The following is a 23,517-nucleotide window of genomic DNA, read 5'->3' on the forward strand; positions in this document are numbered from 1 at the left end:
GATGATGTAACGTCTGTCTAGCTTTTTCGATTGCACCCTTTACATAGTTTGAGCATTTTTTGTTAATTCATTCAAGATCTTTTAACTCTAACAGAAAATGCATGTGTGAAAGTGCAATGGTGCAGTCAAGTGCATAACTACATTTCTGTTCCTTTCAATGTATATCATCATGTAGAAAAAAAAAAAAAAAATAATAATAAATATTTTTTTTAATTCCAAAAACCAATATCCACTTAACAAAAATCAATCAACTTTTAGTTTTCTAGTGACTTCTCTGCAGTGCCTCTTGGATACACACACATTCAATCATTTATAACTTTATTTGGTACACTTCTAGTTCTGATACACTTCCCTGTCTCCCTCCCTCTCTCTCTCCCTCTCTCACACACATACACACACACATTCAATCATTTATAACTTTATTTGGCTCACTTCTACTTCTAGTTCTGGTAACAATTCTCTCTCCCTCACACACACAAACACAATCATTTATAACTTTATTTGGTACACTTCTCTCTCTCTCTCTCCCCCCCCCCCCCTCTCTCACACACACCTTCAATCATTTATAACTTTATTTGGTACATTTCTAGTTCTGGTACACTTCTCTCTCTTACACACACACATTCAAGCATTTATAACTTTATCTGGTACACTTCTAGTTCTGATACACTTCTCCCTCCCTCTCACCTGTGCACACATAGCAGAGTTCTCCTTTTTGCGAACCCCTAAGGAAAAGCGGAAAGTCCAACATGTACAAGTACTTCTGTTCCATGCCTCCCTGACAGGCGATGTCTGTACTGACCTTCCTGCGCCCCGTAATGCCATTGATCAGTCCTTCACCACTGCACACCCTCCCTGAAGAATTCCCTGGAGAGGGGGTGTGGGGGTGGGGGTGGGGGGGTAGTGGGTGATGGGGGAGGGAGAGGCACCACCACTTCTGAGTGTTCATACTGGCAACAAGGTCAGGGTGGTGGTGGTGATCGTCTTGACAACCACACTAAACCCACACAAACATGACAACTACAAGGTCAGAGTGGTGGTGGTGATCACCTTGACAACCACACTAAACCCACACAAACATGACAACTACAAGGTCAGAGTGGTGGTGGTGATCACCTTGACAACCACACTAAACCGGTAAAACCCACACAAACATGACAACTACAAGGCCAGAGTGGTGGTGGTGATCACCTTGACAACCACACTAAACCCACACAAACATGACAACAAGCCCAGAGTGGTGGTGGTGATCACCTTGACAACCACACTAAACCCACACACACATGACAACAAGGCCAGAGTGGTGGTGGTGATCACCTTGACAACCACACTAAACCCACACAAACATGACAACACCAAGGTCAGGGTGGTGGTGGTGATCATCTTGACAACCAACCACACTAAACCCACACAAACATGACAACAAGGGGAGGGTGGTGGTGTTGATCACCTTGATAACCAACCACACTAAATCCACACAAACATGACAACAAGGTCAGGGTGGTGGTGGTGATCACCTTGACAACAACACTAAACCCAAACAAACATTTACAAAGTTACATTACAACACATATCAAAGACAAGAGACAAAGCCTTTAAGACTCACTTGTGCTTCACGATTTATCAAGGATTCATGAGGAGACAAAAAAAGATATTTAAAAAATAAGAAGAAGAAAAAAAAAAGGGGGTATGCGAGCAGGATTGAACCATGCACATTTGGTTTGGAAGCAAGCAGACTGATACGCACTGCTGGGGCACATCTGACGTCATTTGACTGAATCTAATACTTAAAGCAATGTTAACGTTTTCTTCTTCTTCCTACGATAAATAGATGTGATTGTAGTGGACGTGATAATGCTGTTTAAATCATGTTTTTTGTGTGTTTTATTATATCTCAGTTATTCTTTTATTTTGGCGGTAAAGGAGACTTTGCTATCCCTTCAAGCACAAAGCAACACATGGTAGATGGTTGCTCTCTAGATCTGCATGAACCAGTCAAGCCTTCAGTGAGCTGAAAGAAACATCAATTCAATTTTTCTTTTATGTTCATTCCAGTTGATTCAGTGTCCACTTTAGAATACCTATATGCAGTAAACACGTCAAGTGTGTAATTAGTATTACTGGATGTGTTCTGTCCAGATTTTGTATTTCTTTCCTTTTAATTGTCAACAAGAAAAACGAGGTAATGTCTTCGAATACAAAGTACGAGATTCAATACAATTCAGTTGTGTGACTGTGAGCGTGCACATGCGTTTGTCAGTGCATGGGTATGTGTATTTATGGTGAGTGTACACATTAGTGCATGCATGCACACACATTTGCCCGAGTGTGCATACATGTATCTGCACGTGCCTGTGTATATCATGTGTACAATTGTGCACTCAATGTGTATACAGAACCATATCTCAACTGGCTACTCTCTCTGTATTGTTCACAACAGCCGGCAACCCTGTCACACAACTGCTGACAACAGTTACCAGGCAGCAGCCATCGTATGCTGACGTCACGACTTCAGAGGAGGAAGAATTTACACGCTCACAATCATCGAGATCGTGCTCACAATCCATCACGTTACAGCTTGAACAGAGCTCTAGCCGGTCTTCGAACACCCCTCCACGAGTCAGCTAATTGGGTGGCCATGTAACAAGGCAGGAAGGGGGTGATGCAACACAGGAAAGAAGACCACCAGGGTCCGTGGAAACCAACAGTGAGCCATGTCACTGGGCCACTTTGCACTGACGGCCACATAAAAAAAAGATTAGAAAATAAAACAAATAGAAACTGCACTTTGCTACAGCAGGGTCGATTGACATCTTCCACTTGCGATGTAACTGGCATAAACTAATGATCTCTATCTCTATCTCTCTCAAGTGGCAACTGTGCACATGCACACACACACATACATAATGTGTCTGTCTGTCTGTATGTATGTATGTGTATATATATATATATACAACCATGTGTGTGTGTGCGCGCACACGCGCGCGAGTGGGAGGTAGAAGAAGGGTCTGGAAAGGTGAGATGCGCTTGTGTTGAGTAACTGAGTGATTAATGCAGGGGAAAAAAACGAATAGACTGGGACAGATTAACATTATTGTCCAAAGAAGTCTGTTTCGTTTTGGTTTATCTATTTGTTCTTTTATCTTGTTGCTTTCGTTCAATGTTTTTTTTCCCCTTTATCTCGTTGCTTTTATGCAATGTTTATTTCCTTTATCTCGTTGCTTTATTCGATGTTTCTGTCCTTTATCTCGTTGCTTTATTCGATGTTTCTATCCTTCACCTCGTTGCTATATTTAATGTTTTTTTTCCTTTATCTCGTTGCTTTATTCGATGTTTCTATCCTTTATCTCGTTGCTTCATTCGATGTTTCTATCTCATTTACCATATTGGTTTATTCAATGTTTCTTTCATTCTACCTTTCGTTTCAGTGGCAAGGAAACGATTCATTGCGGAAAAAAAGCTCTTTTTCACACCGTGATAAGTTTTGTACTTTTTTTTTTTTGTCGCTGTGCAACACCGTGTGTGTGTGTGTGTGTGTGTGTGTGTGTGTGTGTGTGCACGCGCGCGCGCGTGTGTGTCACAACTGCAAGTTGGGGTGAATGTCTGCACCAACACAACACACTCTGAACCTGTAAGCGAAGAAGGAACAACCAACCACCCCTCCAGGCTGCAACATAGCATCGCCCGCTGCCAGATCACCCGCGCTGAACTCAGCCCCACGATCAATACGAACGGGAGAGTTCAAATAGTTTATGCAGGGGGTTTTCGACCAACATTAATGCTTATTGTGGAGCTTGGACAGAAGGAAGGATGGAGAGAGGGGTGGAGGGGAAAAGTAAGACAGGAAAGAGAAGGAAGGGTGCTTCAAAACAGCGAGAGAGGAAGGGGGATGGGTGTGTAGCAGAAAGCTCAGCAGCCAGCGCGGAAGCAGCCTGCTCAGACTGAAGTATAACGGAGATGCCAGTTGTTATTGTGTGGGGGATAGAGCAAGAATGGGTCAGGTGCCAGGCTACTGAGGGGATTATGGAGGAGACAGTACAACAACGTCAGCACTGAGGGGATAGTGGAGACAGTACAACAACGTCAGCACTGAGGGGATAGTGGAGACAGTACAACAACGTCAGCACTGAGGGGATAATGGAGGAGACAGTACAACAACGTCAGCACTGAGGGGATAGTGGAGACAGTACAACAACGTCAGCACTGAGGGGATAATGGAGGAGACAGTGCAACAACGTCAGCACTGAGGGGATAGTGGAGACAGTACAACGATATCAGCACTGAGGGGATTGTGGAGACAGTACAACGGTAACAGCACTGAGGGGGTTATGGAGGAGACATTACAACGGTATCAGCACTGAGGGGATAGTGGAGGAGATAGTACAACGGTATCAGCACTGAGGGGATTATGGAGACAGTACAACGGTATCAGCACTGAGGGGATAGTGGAGACAGTACAACGGTATCAGCACTGAGGGGATAGTGGAGACAATACAACGGTATCAGCACTGAGGGGGATTGTGGAGGAGACAGTACAACGGTATCAGCACTGAGGGGATTGTGGAGACAGTACAACGGTATCAGCACTGAGGGGATTATGGAGACAGTACAACGGTATCAGCACTGAGGGGATTATGGAGACAGTACAACGGTATCAGCACTGAGGGGATTATGGAGACAGTACAACGGTATCAGCACTGAGGGGATAGTGGAGACAGTACAACGGTATCAGCACTGAGGGGATTATGGAGACAGTACAACGGTATCAGCACTGAGGGGATAGTGGAGACAGTACAACGGTATCAGCACTGAGGGGATAGTGGAGACAATACAACGGTATCAGCACTGAGGGGATTGTGGAGGAGACAGTACAACGGTATTAGCACTGAGGGGATAATGGAGACAGTACAACGGTATCAGCACTGAGGGGATAGTGGAGACAATACAACGGTATCAGCACTGAGGGGATTGTGGAGGAGACAGTACAACGGTACCAGCACTGAGGGGATAGTGGAGACAGTACAACGGTATCAGCACTGAGGGGATAGTGGAGACAATACAACGGTATCAGCACTGAGGGGATAGTGGAGGAGACAGTACAACGGTATCAGCACTGAGGGGATTGTGGAGGAGACAGTACAACGGTATCAGCACTGAGGGGATAGTGGAGGAGACAGTACAACGGTATCAGCACTGAGGGGATTGTGGAGGAGACAGTACAACGGTATCAGCACTGAGGGAATAGTGGAGACAGTACAACGGTATCAGCACTGAGAGAATTGTGGAGGAGACAGTACAACGGTATCAGCACTGAGGGGATAGTGGAGACAGTACAACGGTATCAGCACTGAGGGAATAGTGGAGACAGTACAACGGTATCAGCACTGAGAGAATTGTGGAGGAGACAGTACAACGGTATCAGCACTGAGGGGATAGTGGAGACAGTACAACAACGTCAGCACTGAGGGGACTGTGGATACAGTACAACAACGTCAGCACTTGCGCTGGGAGCCCCGTTCCCAGCACGTTGTGCCCGTGTGACGTGTGTTCCCAGCACACTTTACAGGGGGAATCTACCATCATCACCCATTCCCCAACACCCACAGCAGTCAGCTCCAAACCCACCAGCCATCTGCGGGCAATGAGGGGGTGAGAAGGCAGCGACCAGCAGACAAACCACTGTGTTGGTGGTAGTGGAAAGGAAGCTGGCACAACAGTCCCCGACGACTGTGTATGGCAGCAGCAGCAAGTCTGTTGGTTCTGGCACAGCACTGCAACAGCCTGCACCCAGCTTTCGCCACTGGCAGGGAGCGAGCAGTGACTGTGGTGAGGTGGTGGTGGTGGTGGTCTACCAGCTGCACTGTGAAGGGAGGGGGGCTGTTCACTGCGCCGTGTGGCGGGGAGACGTGGAGACATGCACAATGACAGTGCAGCCAGAGCACAGTCCAGGTGAGTGGGTCATCACCGCTCTAATGCAATGTCCTCCTTACACGCACGGCCGCCATGGAAACGGCCGCTCCGTTTCTTGGTGGGGTAATGAGTTTGCTCTCTCTCTCTTCTCCCGTCCAAACACACTGATGCTTCAAAGCCCTATTTCCTTTCTGTTGTGTGGTTGGCTCCACTGGCAGAACCAACGAGTCATACAGCTAGTCCCTCCTTCATGCCTGGGGGACCATATATAATATGCATTCACTTTTTTAACCAGCCATCACTGTGGTGGTTTCAATTCAAGCATCGTGAACAGGCGTGGACCGGGTCTTCGTTGTCAGTCAACAAACTTTTTTCACACGACTTTCCTCTTGTTGGTAGCTGTGACCACGGGATGTTACAATGATGACTTTCCTCTTGTTGGTAGCTGTTACCACGGGGTGTTACAATGATGACTTTCCTCTTGGTAGCTGTGACCACGGGATGTTACAATGATGATTTTCCTCTTGTTGGTAGCTGTTACCATGGGGTGTTACAATGATGACTTTCCTCTTGGTAGCTGTGACCATGGGATGTTACAATGATGACTTTCCTCTTGTTGGTAGCTGTGACCACGGGATGTTACAATGATGACTTTCCTCTTGTTGGTAGCTGTGACCATGGGATGTTACAATGATGACTTTCCTCTTGTTGGTAGCTGTTACCATGGGGTGTTACAATGATGACTTTCCTCTTGGTTTGCTGTTACCATGTTACGTTACAATGATGACTTTCCTCTTGTTGGTAGCTGTTACCATGGGGTGTTACAATGATGACTTTCCTCTTGGTTTGCTGTTACCATGTTATGTTACAATGATGACTTTCCTCTTGTTGGTAGCTGTTACCATGGGGTGTTACAATGATGACTTTCCTCTTGTTGGTAGCTGTTACCATGGGGTGTTACAATGATGACTTTCATCTTGTTGGTAGCTGTTACCATGGGATGTTACAATGATGACTTTCCTCTTGTTGGTAGCTGTGACCATGGGATGTTACAATGATGACTTTCCTCTTGTTGGTAGCTGTTACCATGGGGTGTTACATTGATGACTTTCCTCTTGGTAGCTGTGACTATGGGGTGTTACATTGATGACTTTCCTCTTGTTGGGAAGGAGTGGGGTAATGAAAGTGGGTTCAGTCTCAATCACATGCAAGAAGTCCCCAACCCATGCTAGCTGCAGTTCCCAAAGATCTGACTCTTCTGCAGCTGGCATGCTGTCAAGTATGGTAACAGGTCACAGATCAAAATACACACCACTGTTCACTGTTTGTTGACATCAAATGTAACCTTTTTGGGGGATGTAGCTGTGATCAGCAACACCATGAGGTTTTTATGGTACACAGTGCTGTTTCATTTCACGGATGTGATCAGCGACACCATGAGGTTTTTATGGTACACACTGCTGTTTCATTTCACGGATGTGATCAGTGACACCATGAGGTTTAAGGTACACATTGCTGTTTCATTTCATGGATGTGATCAGTGACACCATGAGGTTTTTATGGTACAGTGCTGTTTCATTTCACGGATGTGATCAGTGACACCATGAGGTTTAAGGTACACATTGCTGTTTCATTTCATGGATGTGATCAGCGACACCATGAGGTTTAAGGCACAGAGTACTATTTCATTTCACGGATGTATCAGCAACACCATGAGATGTAAGGTACACATTGCTGTTTCATTTCATGGATGTGATTAGCGACACCATGAGGTTTTTATGGTACACAGTGCTGTTTCATTTCATGGATGTGATCAGCGACACCATGAGGTTTCTATGGTAACAGTGCTGTTTCACTTAAGCAAGTTTTCTCAAGCAGCCTTTCACGCAGACCTCACTATTTCTGGGGTTTTCCCCTCTTCTTCAAGTTCCCAGTGCAGTTCTGGAAGGGTGATGTTTAAACAACCTGTCCTGATAGCCACTAGACCCCAAAGCTTCCTTCATGTGCTGTATCTAATGCTAGTTATCATCCATCTCTGTGTTAATAGTGATGTGTGTGAGCCCTGTCCCAGTGGAGAAACGTTCTGTGTGAGCCCTGTCCTGGTGGAGAAATGCTCTGACAACTGAATGCCTGTGTTCTAGACTGTAGCTAAACTGATTTGTGTGTGTGTGTGTGTGTGTGTGTGTGTGTGTGTGTGTGTGTGTGTGTGTGTGTGTGTGTGTGTGTTTGTGTGCACATGAGTGTGTATGCATGTGCACAGATTTCATGAATCAATAACAAAATGTGTAATACTGTCTATGCATATAACTGTACTGTTAGCCACAACATGGTTGCTGACATTTAGTTACCACCGACTGTGGTCAAGACCTTGCTCACTCGTAGTGTGGGTATCATTCCCATTAGTGATGTTAAATGAACAATTAACTGCTAGCTGTAATATGGTGACAAATGCGCAGGTATGAGAACGGTCTGTCTGAATGTAGGTCAGTTTTAGTTCATTGCTCAGGAGCGCTGATGTAAATGGATGACGAGAGTGGTGGGGATGGGGATAGGCTACAGGACAGAGAGAGAGAGAGATGGAGAGAACACACACACACACAAACACACACACAGAGTCGTTTCTGTTCTGCGGATGCATGAGAATGGAAAGCTGTCTCCCATTCTAAGCGCACAAGAGACAGGCCAAAAGACACTGGGAAAAACAAGAATATGGTAGACAAAGCACACACACACACACACTCACACACACACTCACACGCACGCAGACAAAAGTCGGGCAAACACCACCAAAAATCCATCAACACACGAGGCATGTGACAGCAGAACGGGAGGGTGGTGGTGGTGGTGGTTAGGGGTAGTCAAAATAACTGAGCTCAACTGTGTTGGCTCCCAGCCTTCTTTACCTCTCATTCACCCGCACCTGCCCCACTTGGTTGGATCACTCCCTGCTGCCAGCGTCTTGACTAGTCCCCCCCCCCCCCACCCCGCCCCCCACTCTCCTTCATTGCTATTTTCTCATATTTTGCTTTGGATGGAATGGTAAAAAATGGTGGGATAATAGGAAAATACAGACGTATTTTGATTTTATTTTGATTTTTCTTCTTCTTCCTTGTACTCATTTTGGCTTCTTCAGCTTGGATGGGGGAAAAAAAGCATGTTACTTGATTATCGATTACCCTTGGTAATAAAGATTTTGTCTTGTCCCGTCTTGTCTCTCTCTTTATTTTCCTGTTCATTAAGTTGATTCATAATTATGTGCTTGAATGTGACAATTCTAAGTTCACTTACCAACAAAGATTCATATACTGCGTGCATGCGTTTTTATATATGTGTGTGTGTGTGTGTGTGAGTGAGAGAGAGAGAGAGAGAGAGAGAGAGAGAGAGAGAGAGCCTTGGCACTCACCCAAACACTGGGATGTGCATGCAATGTTGATGACAGAAATGTAATAACAGACATGCCTATCTTCAATCTCGCTTCATTATTCAACTTGTGTGATGCATGGAGACCTGCTGAACAAAGGTGAAAGGGCAAAGACAGCAAAGGGAATCACAGAACAGACATGATGAGAACAGTGATAATTAAGGAATTATAAAACAGACATGAATGCAGTGATAAGGAATTACAGAACAGACACGATGAGAACAGTGATAAGGAATCACAGAACAGACATGATGAGAACAGTGATAAGGAATCACAGAACAGACATGATGAGAACAGTGATAAGGAATTACGTAACAGACATGATGAGAACAGTGATAAGGAATTACAGAACAGACACGATGAGAACAGTGATAAGGAATCACAGAACAGACATGATGAGAACAGTGATAAGGAATCACAGAACAGACATGATGAGAACAGTGATAAGGAATCACAGAACAGAAATGATGAGAATAGTGACCAAGAACAGAAAGGTTCTTCCCCCCCCCCCCCTCTCTCTCTCTCTCTCCCCTGCTGACACTGATGCATAATCCAGATACTAGTGTCTCTGTACTACGACAGTACTAGCCATTCCCTAGCCCAGATAAGATAGAATCCTGGAAGAGGAATATAGTCAGCCTCACTCCTCCAAGGTAAGATAGAATCCTGGAAGAGGAATATAGTCAGCCTCACTCCTCACATGTAAGATAGAAGTCTGGAAGAGTAATATAGTCAGCCTCACTCCTCCCAGGTAAGATAGAATCCTGGAAGAGGAATATAGTCAGCCTCACTCCTCCCAGATAAGATAGAATCCTGGAAGAGGAATATAGTCAGCCTCACTCCTCACATGTAAGATAGAAGTCTGGAAGAGTAATATAGTCAGCCTCACTCCTCCCAGGTAAGATAGAATCCTGGAAGAGGAATATAGTCAGCCTCACTCCTCCCAGATAAGACAGAAGTCTGGAAGAGGAATACAGTCAGCCTCACTCCTTCCAGATAAGATTGAATCCTGGAAGAGGAATATAGTCAGCCTCACTCCTCCCAGGTAAGCTAGAAGTCTGAAAGAGGAATATAGTCAGCCTCACTCCTCCCAGATAAGATAGAAGCCTGGAAGAGGAATATAGTCAGCCTCTCAGACAAGATAACCTGGAAGAGGAATATAGTCACCCTCACTCCTCCCAGGTAAGATAGAAGCTTGGAAGAGGAATATAGTCAGCCTCACTCCTCCCAGATAAGATAAAAGCTTGTAAGAAGAATATAGTCAGCCTCACTCCTTCCAGATAAGATAGAAGCCTGGAAGAGGAATATAGTCAGCCTCACTCCTCCCAGATAAGATAGAAGCCTGGAAGAGGAATATAGTCAGCTTCACTCCTCCCAGATAAGATAGAAGCCTGGAAGAGGAATATAGTCAGCCTCACTCCTCCCAGATACCTGGCTCATGTGCTGCATTGCTCCTTAGCTGGCTGCAATGCTCAGCTAGATCAGATGGAGGAAGAAGAGAGATTTGGAGAGATTTGGAGTTCAAATGCATGCATACCTGATGCCTAAGTATTATAAGTATTCACATACCTTATGAATGTGAAGATGCGTGCGCGCGCGCGCACACACACACACACAGTGCTTATTAAGCTTGTCAGTCAGGCATGCCCTCATGTGTATTCGTTCTTTAGTTTAGCGTCTTTTCTTCACTATCAGTGATATTAAATGTTAAAAAAAAAAGGGGGGGGGGGGGGGGGCATGGGGAGAGGAAAAGAGAAAAAAGGTCAACTAGAAAATTACCGTAAAATGTATAACTAACATGCAATTACATTTGACAGTAACAATTCAATAATAATAATGATAATAATCAGAAACCATTAACACAATTCTGAAGTGCATTAAAGGAATGTAGAAATAGGGCTATGAAGTAATGCCTGTGAAAGTTCGACCATAAGAACCTCGTCAGAAATAACTTTACAAAAATCATCTGCAGAATTATTATTCTCTTTGAAATACTTGGGCAAGAAGGTACGTAACTGCTGGCAGTGAAACAAACAATTATGCAAGCTGAACTGCTTACCACAGATGCATGTAACATTTTTACTATACTTTATCTTCAGCGCATCAAGTTTTATGTGTGTGCGTGTGTGAACATGTGTGGGTTTATGGAGAAAGAAACAATGGGGAGAAGGAAGAATGAAGACAGAACATACTGCAAGCTTGTATCTCACACCTGTATTTGCATAGACTAACAGACAGAGAGAACAATATGGATTCCAAGTAAAATCCCACAATCAAACCAACTTCCTGGCAGGATGCTGGCTGATGATAAACCATCCTCCCTCAACAAATGACTTTGGACATGGTAAACCATCCTTCCTCAACAAATGACTTTAACAGCACCTTTGGACATGATAAACCATCCTCCCTCAAAAAATGACTTTAAAGCACCTTTGGACATGATAAACCATCCTCCCTCAACAAATGACTTTAAAGCACCTTTGGACATGATAAACCATCCTCCCTCAACAAATGACTTTAACAGCACCTTTGGACATGGGCTGACACAGAGTTCTTTCACTGAAGATGGGGCCTGTGAAGAAGAGGGCTGATGGACATGAAGGCAGATCAGGTGACAGATGAACAGGCAGAAAGAGACTGCTAGTGAAGAAGGAGGAGGAGGAGGAATTAGAAAACTGGCCTCAGAAAACATGATTTCAGCAGCACATTATGACCGGGTCAGAAACATTTTTCTTCCACTGAAGCTGGAGCCGTGAAGACAGACAGACAAACATGAAGACAGACAAAGAAGAAGAAAGAGAAAGAGATGGACTGACAAGTGGTGGAGCAGGAAGAAGCCAGAAGACCTGGGACAACAAAGGCAGGGAGGGGAACAGGAAGTTGTTCCTCTCAGCTGTTGCCAAAACATGCTTGAAGCAGGATAAGACTAAATGAGGGATCAGGAGAGGGGAGAGAGAGTCAGACAGCAGGATAAAGACTAAATGAGGGATCAGGAGAGGGGAGAGAGAGTCAGACAGCAGGATAAAGACTAAATGAGGGATCAGGAGAGGGGAGAGAGAGTCAGACAGCAGGATAAAGACTAAATGAGGGATCAGGAGAGGGGAGAGAGTCAGACAGCAGGATAAAGACTAAATGACTTATGAGGGATCAGGAGAGGGGAGAGTCAGACAGCAGGATAAAGACTAAACGAGGGATCAGGAGAGGGGAGAGAGAGTCACAGGATAAAGACTAAATGAGGGGTTAGGAGAGAGGAGAGAGAGTCAGACTGCAGGATAAAGACTAAATGAGGGATCAGGAGAGGGGAGAGAGAGTCACAGGATAAAGACTAAATGAAGGATCAGGAGAGGGGAGAGAGAGTCAGACAGCAGGATAAAGACTAAATGGGGGATCAGGAGAGGGGAGAGAGAGTCAGACAGCAGGCTAAAGACTAAATAAGGGATCAGGAGAGGGGAGAGAGAGTAAGACAGCAGGATAAAGACTAAATGAGGGATCAGGAGAGAGTGTCAGACAGCAGGATAAAGACTAAATGAGGGATCAGGAGGGGGGAGAGAGAGTCACAGGATAAAGACTAAATGAGGGATCAGGAGAGGGGAGAGAGAGTCAGACAGCAGGATAAAGACTAAATGAGGGATCAGGAGGGGGGAGAGAGTGAGGGATCAGGAGGGAGGAGAGAGTCAGACAGCAGGATAAAGACTAAACGAGGGATAAGGAGGGGGGAGAGAGTCAGACAGCAGGATAAAGACTAAATGAGGGATCAGGAGAGGGGAGAGAGAGTCAGACAGCAGGATAAAGACTAAATGAGGTATCAGGAGGGGGGAGAGAGTGAGGGATCAGGAGGGAGGAGAGAGTCAGACAGCAGGATAAAGACTAAACGAGGGATAAGGAGGGGGGAGAGAGTCAGACAGCAGGATAAAGACTAAATGAGGGATCAGGAGAGGGGAGAGAGAGTCAGACAGCAGGATAAAGACTAAATGAGGGATCAGGAGAGGGGGGAAAGAGTCACAGGATAAAGACTAAACGAGGTATCAGGAGAGGGGAGAGAGAGTCAGACAGTAGCCAGAGACAGGTGGGAGATAGGGGGGAGGGCAAGGGTGGGATGCTGACATCTGCCTCTGTGTGTGTGTGTGTGTGTGTGTGTGTGTGTGTGTTAGAGACAGAGAGAGTGATGAGGCAGGGAGGGAAGCAGCCAGATACCTATAATGTGTGTACATCACCTTCAGATTGCCATCCTCAGGACTGCTGTGCAAGTGTGATAAGGCAGGCATGTGCAGGAGCTGCTTCAAGCCTGGAGCTCTGTAGCTGTGTGTGTGTGTTACAACCACTGCATGGGGCTTGGTGTGCTAAGGACTGTGTTCCTAGTTGTGACTGACAGACACAGTGTTCCATAGCTGTGTGTGTGTGTGTGTGTGTGTGTGTGGTGGGGGGTGGGGGTGGGGTTACAACCACTGCATGGGGCTTGGTGTACTAAGGACTGTGTTCCTAGTTGTGACTGACAGACTCAGTGCTCCATAGCTGTGTGTGGGGGTGGTGGGGTGTGGTGGGGGGGGGGGGTTACAACCACTGCATGGGGCTTGGTGTGCTAAGGACTGTGTTCCTAGTTGTGACTGACAGACACAGTGCTCCATAGCTGTGTGTGGGGGGGTGGGAGGGTGGGGGGTTACAACCACTGCATGGGGCTTGGTGTGCTAAGGACTGTGTTCCTAGTTGTGACTGACAAACACAGTGCTCCATAGCTCTGTGTGTGTGTGTGTGGGGGGGGGGGGTTACAACCACTGCAAGGGGCTTGGTGTGTTAAGGACTGTGTTCCTATTTGTGACTGACAGACACAGTGCTCCATAGCTGTGTGTGTGTGTGTGTGTGTGGGGGGGGGGGGGGGGGTTACAACCACTGCATGGGGCTTGGTGTACTAAGGACTGTTCCTAGTTGTGACTCACAAACACAGTGCTCCATAGCTGTAGATCTGTAGCCACCATAACCCAGACACAATGATGAATCAATATCAACACAAACAAATCCAAACACATACATGCAAACACAGCATCACCCTCATCCCGCATTCCCTCTTCATCCCCCACCCCACCCCCACCACACACACACTCAAGAAACACTTTGATAGACAGATGCCTGCACGTTCACATTCATGATGTGCCAGTCAAAAATCCCTCAACTGCTTGTCTCATCAATTCTCCACAGGAGACCAAAAGGATGGAACAAAAAGAGAGAGACCAACCGACCGACAAAGAGAGAAAGCATTCATTCGTACATAAGAAGGCCAAGCTTTGTATGCATGCATGCTGGAAATATGCGTGCCTGCCTGCATGCAAGCCTGGCCAGCAATGGCTTTCCCCCATCCTCTTTGATGGCTCGGTGCATTAGGAGGCCAGCAATCTGGGAGCAAATCCTATCAGCCCTGGTAGCCAGGCAATCAGCTGCAGATCAATAAGCTATTAGTCAATTACCTGCCACTTTCCTGACAGCCACAACACACCAGGCTCTCTGATTTGTGCAACATGCACAACACATGCTCTGTTTGCTCCTGCTGCTCCTGCTTTCTCCATCAGATGCAAGCATCTGACATAGCCGACAGATGGGTCACTGAAATTTTATCAGGTCAGTTTTCCTTCAACTTCTCCCTCGAATCTGAGAAGTCATTGGGGAGATGCACAGAAGAACTGTTCACTAGAGAAGTCATTGGGGAGATGCACATACCCTACACCATCCATCCAATCCATATACCCTACACCATCCAACAAATCCACATACCCTACACCATCCAACAAATCCACATACCCTACACCACACTTGTATTGTAAGCAGATGCCCAACAAGCAGGGTATCCCAATGTGTTTAGTCAGGCCTTGAGGGAAACAATAACAATAAATAAATGAATAAACCATAAAACAAAAAGAAAGAAAACACAATAAAATAAAATAAAACAAAGCCTAGGTCTGTGCAAATAGTTTTCCTGCCCATTCTGCAATGGTGTCAGTCCGGTTTTTTTGGGTCTTCCTCTCAGTGGTGTCAGTACGGTTTTGGGGGTCTTCCTCTCAATGGTGTCAGTCTGGTCTTTTGGGGTCTTCCTCTCAATGGCGTCAGTCCGGTCTTTTGGGGTCCTCCTCTCAATGGTGTCAGACCGGTCTTTTGGGGTCTTCCTCTCAATCTCTTTATTCCAACAGTTCATGGAGGACTGTTTCAGCAAGACCATTGGATCTTGTTACCTGGACATTCCATAGCTCTCTTTTTCTGAACTGATGTCAGCAGATCTCCATAACGTCCAGTGTGCTTCTTGATGGGTTTGATTAATACATACTGCTTTTCATTAGAAATGAAGCCTTCTTGTTTTATATTTGATGACAGGTGGTTTGATGTTTTCCTGACAGTGTGGGAGCCCGGTTTGTTAAGCATGTCATCAGGTCATTACTGCTATTTTCCTGACAGTGTGGGAGCCTGGCTTGTTAAGCATGTCATCAGGTCATTACTGCTATTTTCCTGACAGTGTGGGAGCCTGGCTTGTCCAGCATGTCATCAGGTTATTACTGCTGCTTTCCTGACAGTGTGGGAGCCTGGCTTGTAAGATGGTGTTGTTTAGGGAGTAAAAGTGGAAGCAGGCAGGGGATTGTGCGATGCTCATGGTGTAGCATTTTGAAGCGTTGAAACGCATACCCCATTTGTCTGCCCATGACTCCAGTGACTTAAAGGTCCTCTTGTAAGGGTGTGGTGGTCTTGGAAGCCGTTGATCTCCCTGTAGATGAGGCAGTCGTCTGCAAATAAACACACATGGGATTTGACTGTTTCGGGGAGGTCATTTATATGGCATAGGAATAGGAGGGGGCCACGCACAGTGCCCTGTGGCACTCCTGAGTCGACAGTTGTGGCACTGGATGAACTACCTTCTACAACCACTTGCATAGTATGCTCTGTTAGGAAACAGGTAAGCCAGGTGTGGAGGGTACCGGTGATGCCGTAACTGGCCAACTTGTGGAGGAGACGGTCATGGGGTACAGTGTCAAAGGCTTTTGAGAAGTCCAATATAGCCATATCCACTTGCTTCCATTTGTCAAAGGACATCAGGAGATCGTTGGTAGTGGTAAGCAGTTGGGTCTCAGTGGAGAAGCCTGAGTAGAAGCCGTGGTTTAGGTTAGTGAGTATTTTATGTTGTTCAAGATGGGACATGATGTGGCGGTAGACTATATGTTCAAGTAGTTTGCAGCATACAGAGGTCAGTGAGATTGGGCGATAGTTTGATGGAGGATGCCGGTCACCTTTCTTGAAAGCGCAGGATATGTTGGCTCTAAGCCAGTCTTGTGGTAGGCGTCCCGTGTCCAATGAAGTTTGAAAGATTGTGGTCAGGATGGGGGCAAGGTTTTCAGCTAGGTTCTTAAGTACTCGGTTTGGGATGTTGTCCAGTCCTGAGGCTTTGTTGGGGTTTAGTTGGTTAAGCAGCTTGGCTACCCCATTGGAGCTCTGAAAGACCTATTTCCAGCGCACAATATACATGAGAAAGATAGTGAGTGAGGGAGAGATAGTCCACAATACACATATGAGAGAGAGAGATGGAGGGAGGGGGGGAGAGATAGTCCACACTATACATATGAGAGAGAGAGAGCGAGGGAGAGATATTCCACAATATACATATGAGAGAGAAGGAGGGAGGGAGAGATAGTCCACAATATACATATGAGAGAGAGGGAGGGAGAGAGATAGTCCACAATATACATATGAGAGAGAGGGAGGGGGGAGAGATAGTCCACAATATACATGAGAGGGAGGGAGGGAGAGATAGTCCACAATAAACATATGAGCGGGAGGGAGGGAGGGAGGGAGAGATGGTCCACAATATACATATGAGAGGGAGGGAGGGAGGGATAGTCCTTAATATACATATGAGAGAGAGGGAGGGAGAGATGGTCCACAATATACATATGAGAGGGAGGGAGGGAGGGATAGTCCTTAATATACATATGAGAGAGAGGGAGGGAGAGATAGTCCACAATATACATATGAGAGAGAGGGAGGGAGGGAGACAGAGTCCACAATATACATATGAGAGGGAGGGAGGGAGACAGAGTCTACAATACACGAGAAAAAGAGAGAGAGAGAGAGACACACACACACACACACAGAGAAAGAGACAGACACCATGAGAGACAGACAGACAGACAGAGACAGGGAGAGAGACAGAGACAGGGAGAGAAGCAGACGGGCAGAATTGAAGTGAAGTGTACAGAAGGAAGGAGATGGGATAGGGGTGGGGGAGGGAGTCCCACATAACATTAAAACAGAGCAATGGTCAGGGGGCATGCCACACAGTGTCAGCAGTGAGGTGGGAGGGGGGCATGGACAGGAGAGTGGACAGGGGGGGGTGGGGGGTGGGGGGGCTGGATGGGGCTGGGTGGGAGTGAGGGGTAGGATGAGGATATGTGGTGTACAAAATCAGTGGCTCCTTGTCAGACTTCTGTTGACAGCTATTTTGATTCAACAAAACACATTCTATCTTTCCCATATCTCTTCTGTGTCTGTCTGAGTTACGTTATGTGTGCATGTTAAATATATATATATATATATATATATATATATAGAGAGAGAGAGAGAGAGAGAGAGTGTGTGTGTGTGTGTGTGTGTGTGTGTGTGTGTGTGTGTGTGTGTGTGTGTGTGTGTGTGCGCGCGCGCCATTGTTTTGTTGTAATATTTAGTTGGCAAAAGGAACTGGAGCTCAACAGTGTGTGTGTGTGTGTGTGTGTGTGTGTGTGTGTGTGTGTGTGTGTGTGTGTGTGTGCGCGCGCGCGCGTGTGTGCGTGCGTGCACGCACATGTGTATTTGTATGCAAATGTGTGCATGCCTGCCAGCCTGCCTTGGCTTTGTTGTAAATTACCCACTGGCAAAATGATGAGAAGACAAAGACATTTAACTGAAGCACACATACACACATGTAATTCATGTTTTCTGGGTTTTTTCCTTAGGACAGGAGTAGGTGAGGTGCAAACACTAATCCTAATATGTGATCCTTACATGAATTACCTGAAATGTGTTTCAGATGCCCACTTTTCTCTAATAAAATATCTTTTTTCAACAATGATTATACACAGCACGCAGGAAAGCATTCTGTTATCATATCCAGTTCACTGGCTGATATGTGAACAAGATAGTGGTGACAACAATACCAGGCACCTGGTAGTATCTGTGATAAACATATGATAAATCTCAAAGGCTTCCCTGATAAAACATGCAATTTACTTAACACGTATTTCTTGATGTGACCTTTATTTCTGTGCACTGGTATCTGATAAAGATGAGGTCAAATCTAAACTCTTCCAGTCACTGGCTGTCCCACAAATCAGCCACATCGTAAATAACCTGGCTCAGTCACAAGATACCTGTGTATGTTTGCCAATCCTGTCTTCGTTCCTCTCCAGTCAGAAGTGTCAGTCTCTGGTATGATGGGGTCAGCTCTGAATCAATTGGAATGGGCTTTGCTACAAGGACACCCACTCCCTCCCAAATCCCCAACCAATTAAAAGCAAAACAAAACAAAAACCAGTAACATGAGCATGCCCTGTGCATCAAACTTACAGTTGTTCAAAATGAATACTTCAAAAGAAATGAGAAATAAGTAGTGAATGTTATCCAATATGGCACTACTGATGTACAGGTAAAGAAAACAAAAACAAGTGTGTGAAAAATTATACTGACTGAAATTATAAAAAAACAACAAAAAAACAAAAAGTTCCCAAAACTACATTAAGGCAAGTGTGGTCCTTTTTTTTCTCTCTCTTTTTTGGGGGTGGGGTGGGGGGGAAAGATAAGCTCTTGAATGTCAGTGCAACAATTTAAATTGGTAGTGGTTTTTGTGTGTGTGTGTCTTCAAGTCCCCACCCCCCAAACAATGCTGACACCATCTTTTCATGGCTCTTCAAAGACATCATCCATCACTCCACACCACCCCTCCCTTACTGTGCCCACCCTCACCTCCCCCCAGCCCTCCCTTACTGTGCTCACCCTCACCTCCCCCCACCCCTCCCTTACTGTGCCCACCCTCACCTCCCCCACCCCTCCCTTACTGTGCCCACCCTCACCTCTCCCACCCCTCCCTTACTGTGCCCACCCTCACCTCCCCCCCCCCTCCCTTACTGTGCCCACCCTCACCTCCCCCACCCCTCCCTTACTGTGCCCACCCTCACCTCCCCCCCCCCTCCCTTACTGTGCCCCCCCTCACCTCCCCCCCCCCTTACTGTGCCCACCCTCACCTCCCCCCCCACTCCCTTACTGTGCCCACCCTCACCTCCCCCCCCTTACTGTGCCCACCCTCACCTCCCACCCTCACCTCCCCCCCCCCCTTACTGTGCCCACCCTCACCTCCCCCCCCCCCCACTCCCTTACTGTGCCCACCCTCACCTCCCCCCCCCTTACTGTGCCCACCCTCACCTCCCCCTACGCTTCCCTTACTGTGCCCACCCTCACCTCTCCCACCCTTCCCTTCCTGTGCCCACCCTCACCTCTCCCACCCCTCCCTTACTGTGCCCACCCTCACCTCTCCCACCCTTCCCTTCCTGTGCCCACCCTCACCTCTCCCACCCCTCCCTTACTGTGCCCACCCTCACCTCCCCCACCCCTCCCTTACTGTGCCCACCCTCACCTCTCCCACCCCTCCCTTCCTGTGCCCACCCTCACCTCCCCCACCCCTCCCTGACCCTCACCTCCCCCACCCCTCCCTTACTGTGCCCACCCTCACCTCCCCCAACCCTCCCTTACTGTGCCCACCCTCACCTCCCCCCAACCCTCCCTTACTGTGCCCACCCTCACCTCCCCCACCCCTCCCTTACTGTGCCCACCCTCACCTCCCCCCAACCCTCCCTTACTGTGCCCACCCTCACCTCCCCCTACGCTTCCCTTACTGTGCCCAGCCACACCGTTCCCACAACCCAGTCTTAAGGTCACGTGGCAGTCTTCCTGTAGCATAGCAACCGAAATGGGACAGAGCAATCATCACCAGTGAATCCAAAGGACAGGACACTTTCCAGGACACTTGCCAAGCAACCACCATCTGTCGACCTCATTTGGATTATTGACGGTCATGGTGGCAGGTTCCGTGGTCGTTCTGATGGTAACACAAACGTGTGAGGTCCCTGGACCAATCTCGGTACTTTTTGTTTCTTCCAGAGTGTTGTCATCGTATTGACTGCTGTGGGTCATTTCATTCTGTGCAACCAGCCTCGAAACAATCCGTTGCCACAGTACGGGTAGATCAATGCTGAAGCATTACGTCAGCACAGTCAACATCCTGCTGGGAAATGTTTTATTCCCTGTTGCTTGAGACACCAAAGGTAACTGGTTGGGAAATGTATTCTACCACAGCAGATGATGAACACACACCAGATAACTTGTTCACCCATCATTACTGGACACAATCAACCCAATGAAAAATGTTCACTGCCAGAACCTTTCTCAACCATACCAACTCACAATAAAGCATCTCACTTGGCACCGTGTAAAAACATCAACCACCTGTTTTTCTAAACACTTTTTTCTTTCTAGATAGCAGTAGGCCTAATGTTCACAATGTTAAACAAGCCATGTTATTTATTCAAAGCATCAACCACCTGTTTTTCCAAACACTTTCTTTCTAGATATCAGTAGGCCCAATGTTCTCAATGTTAAACAAGTCATGTTATTCATTCAAAACATCAACACCTGTTTTTTCAAACACTTTTTTCTTTCTGTAACAAAAGAAAGAAAAAAAAGGGAAAAACAGAAAGCAGCAGTGGGCCCAATGTCGTGTAATAAATTCAAGAAAGACCAGGTGTGTGTAGTCACTGTGATAGAATTCAACCACTGGCACGCACCTTGACCCAGAATGTTTTGTTGTGATGTCTGTTGAATACTCAACATCTCATTTTGTTGTGATGCCTGTTGAATACTCAACATCTCACTTTGATGTGACGCCTGTTGAATACTCAACAGCTCACTTTGTTGTGAGCCTGTTGAATACTCAACATCTCACTTTGATGTGACGCCTGTTGAATACTCAACATCTCACTTTGATGTGACGCCTGTTGAATACTCAACAGTTCACTTTGTTGTGAGCCTGTTGAATACTCAACAGTTCACTCTGATGATGTCTGTTGAATACTCAACATCTCACTTTGATGTGACGCCTGTTGAATACTCAACAGTTCACTCTGATGATGTCTGTTGAATACTCAACAGTTCACTTTGATGTCATGCCTGTTGAATACTCAACATCTCACTTTGATGCAATGCCTGTTGAATACTCAACAGTTCTATTTGTGATGATGCCTGTTCAATACTCAACTGTTCACTTTGTTGTGATGCCTGTTGAATACTCAACAGTTCACTTTGATGATGCCTGTTGAATACTCAGCATCTCACTCTGATGTGATGACTTAGAATACTCAACCTTTCACCCCAAGTATGTCTGACGTTTCAAACTATGTGTGCCTAGAAGGCTGCGTGTGCACTAATTTAACTCCCCATCTTCCATTTCTCTGTCCTGTGTAATCATGGTCTGGCTAACCTGATGGTGATTATCATCAATATTCATAAAGGAAAGAGGAGTAAGAAGAATGAGAGAGGCTGAGACTGAGGCAGATGCAGAAAAACAGAAAATCATGAAGCAGTGCTATTGGAACAGCCAACATTTCTTGAACAGAAATCCAAATGTGGTGTCACAAAACAAAACAACAAAAGTTTCACACAAAATCCCAAGGAAGCTTCTATTTCTCTTTACTGAGACTGACAGCCAGATTGACAGAGAAACAGACGGAGTAATAAGTCATAAGCTCTGTGTAGCCTAAAACCATGACAGTTTATCTATCAAATAGCTGGACAACACAACAGCTACTGACAGAAAAAAAGAGAGAGTAATATGTCATAAGCTCTGTGTAGCCTAAAACCATGACAGTTTATCTATCAAATAGCTGGACAACACAACAGCTACTGACAGAAAAAAGAGAGAGTAATATGTCATAAGCTATGTGTAGCCTAAAACCATGATAGCTTACCAAACTGCTGGACAACAGTTACTGACAGAAAAAAAGAGAGTAATATGTCATAAGCTCTAAGTATCCTAAAACCATGACAGTTTATCTATCAAATAGCTGGACAACACAACAGCTACTGACAGAAAAAAAGAGAGAGTAATATGTCATAGGCTCTGTGTAGCCTAAAACCATGACAGTTTATCTATCAAATAGCTGGACAACACAACAGCTACTGACAGAAAAAAAGAGAGAGTAATATGTCATAGGCTCTGTGTAGCCTAAAACCATGACAGTTTATCTATCAAATAGCTGGACAACACAACAGCTACTGACAGAAAAAAAGAGAGAGTCATATGTCATAAGCTCTGTGTAGCCTAAAACCATGACAGTTTATCTATCAAATAGCTGGACAACACAACAGCTACTGACAGAAAAAAAGAGAGAGTCATATGTCATAAGCTATGTGTAGCCTAAAACCATGATAGCTTACCAAACTGCTGGACAACACAACAGCTACTGACAGAAAAAAAAAAGAGAGTAATATGTCATAAGCTCTGTGTAGCCTAAAACCATGACTGTTTATCTATCAAACAGCTGGACAACACAACAGCTACTGACAGAGAAAGAGAGATGAAATAATATGTCATAAGCTCTGTGTAGCCTAAAACCATGACAGTTTATCTATCAAACAGCTGGACAACACAACAGCTACTGACAGAAAATAAGAGACAGTAATATGTCATAAGCTCTGTGTATCCTGAAACCATTGGTGCTCCAAATGAAATCAGACTTTGGTGGAGAGGGAGAAATAAGATATGTTGCTGTTTCATAACTGATCATTCCTTCAAGAAGTGATTTTAAATAACCCCCTCACCCCCTTCCCCACATTTAGGCCCAGCAAAGAATTCATCACACAACTCACTGTCCGCTTTTGTAACAATTCAGATTTTTAGAACAATGACTTCAATCCTCTCCCAATCCATACATTTACTGATTTAGGCCCAGCAAAGAATTTATCACACAATTAATTGTCCACATTTCTAAGAATTCTGGTTAAAAAAAAAATTAATGATGACCCCCACAATCACCTTGCATCCTCGTATTTATATTGGCCTAGCAAATCATTTATCACACAACTCATTGTCATCAACTTTGGAGGCTTGTTTAGCATGCACAGGGCATGATCCC

The 23,517-nt window shown here is 45.7% G+C and overlaps 1 protein-coding gene across 3 annotated transcripts in view; it reads right to left on the minus strand.

The window, feature by feature from the left end:
• The window catches only part of LOC143283895 (uncharacterized), a 126,828-nt gene that overhangs the window by 27,259 nt on the left and 76,052 nt on the right, over window positions 1-23,517 (minus strand). The gene's annotated exons all lie outside the window — the stretch shown is intronic.

Source organism: Babylonia areolata, chromosome 7 (assembly GCF_041734735.1).
Source record: "Babylonia areolata isolate BAREFJ2019XMU chromosome 7, ASM4173473v1, whole genome shotgun sequence".
Taxonomy (NCBI): Eukaryota; Metazoa; Mollusca; class Gastropoda; order Neogastropoda; family Buccinidae; genus Babylonia; species Babylonia areolata.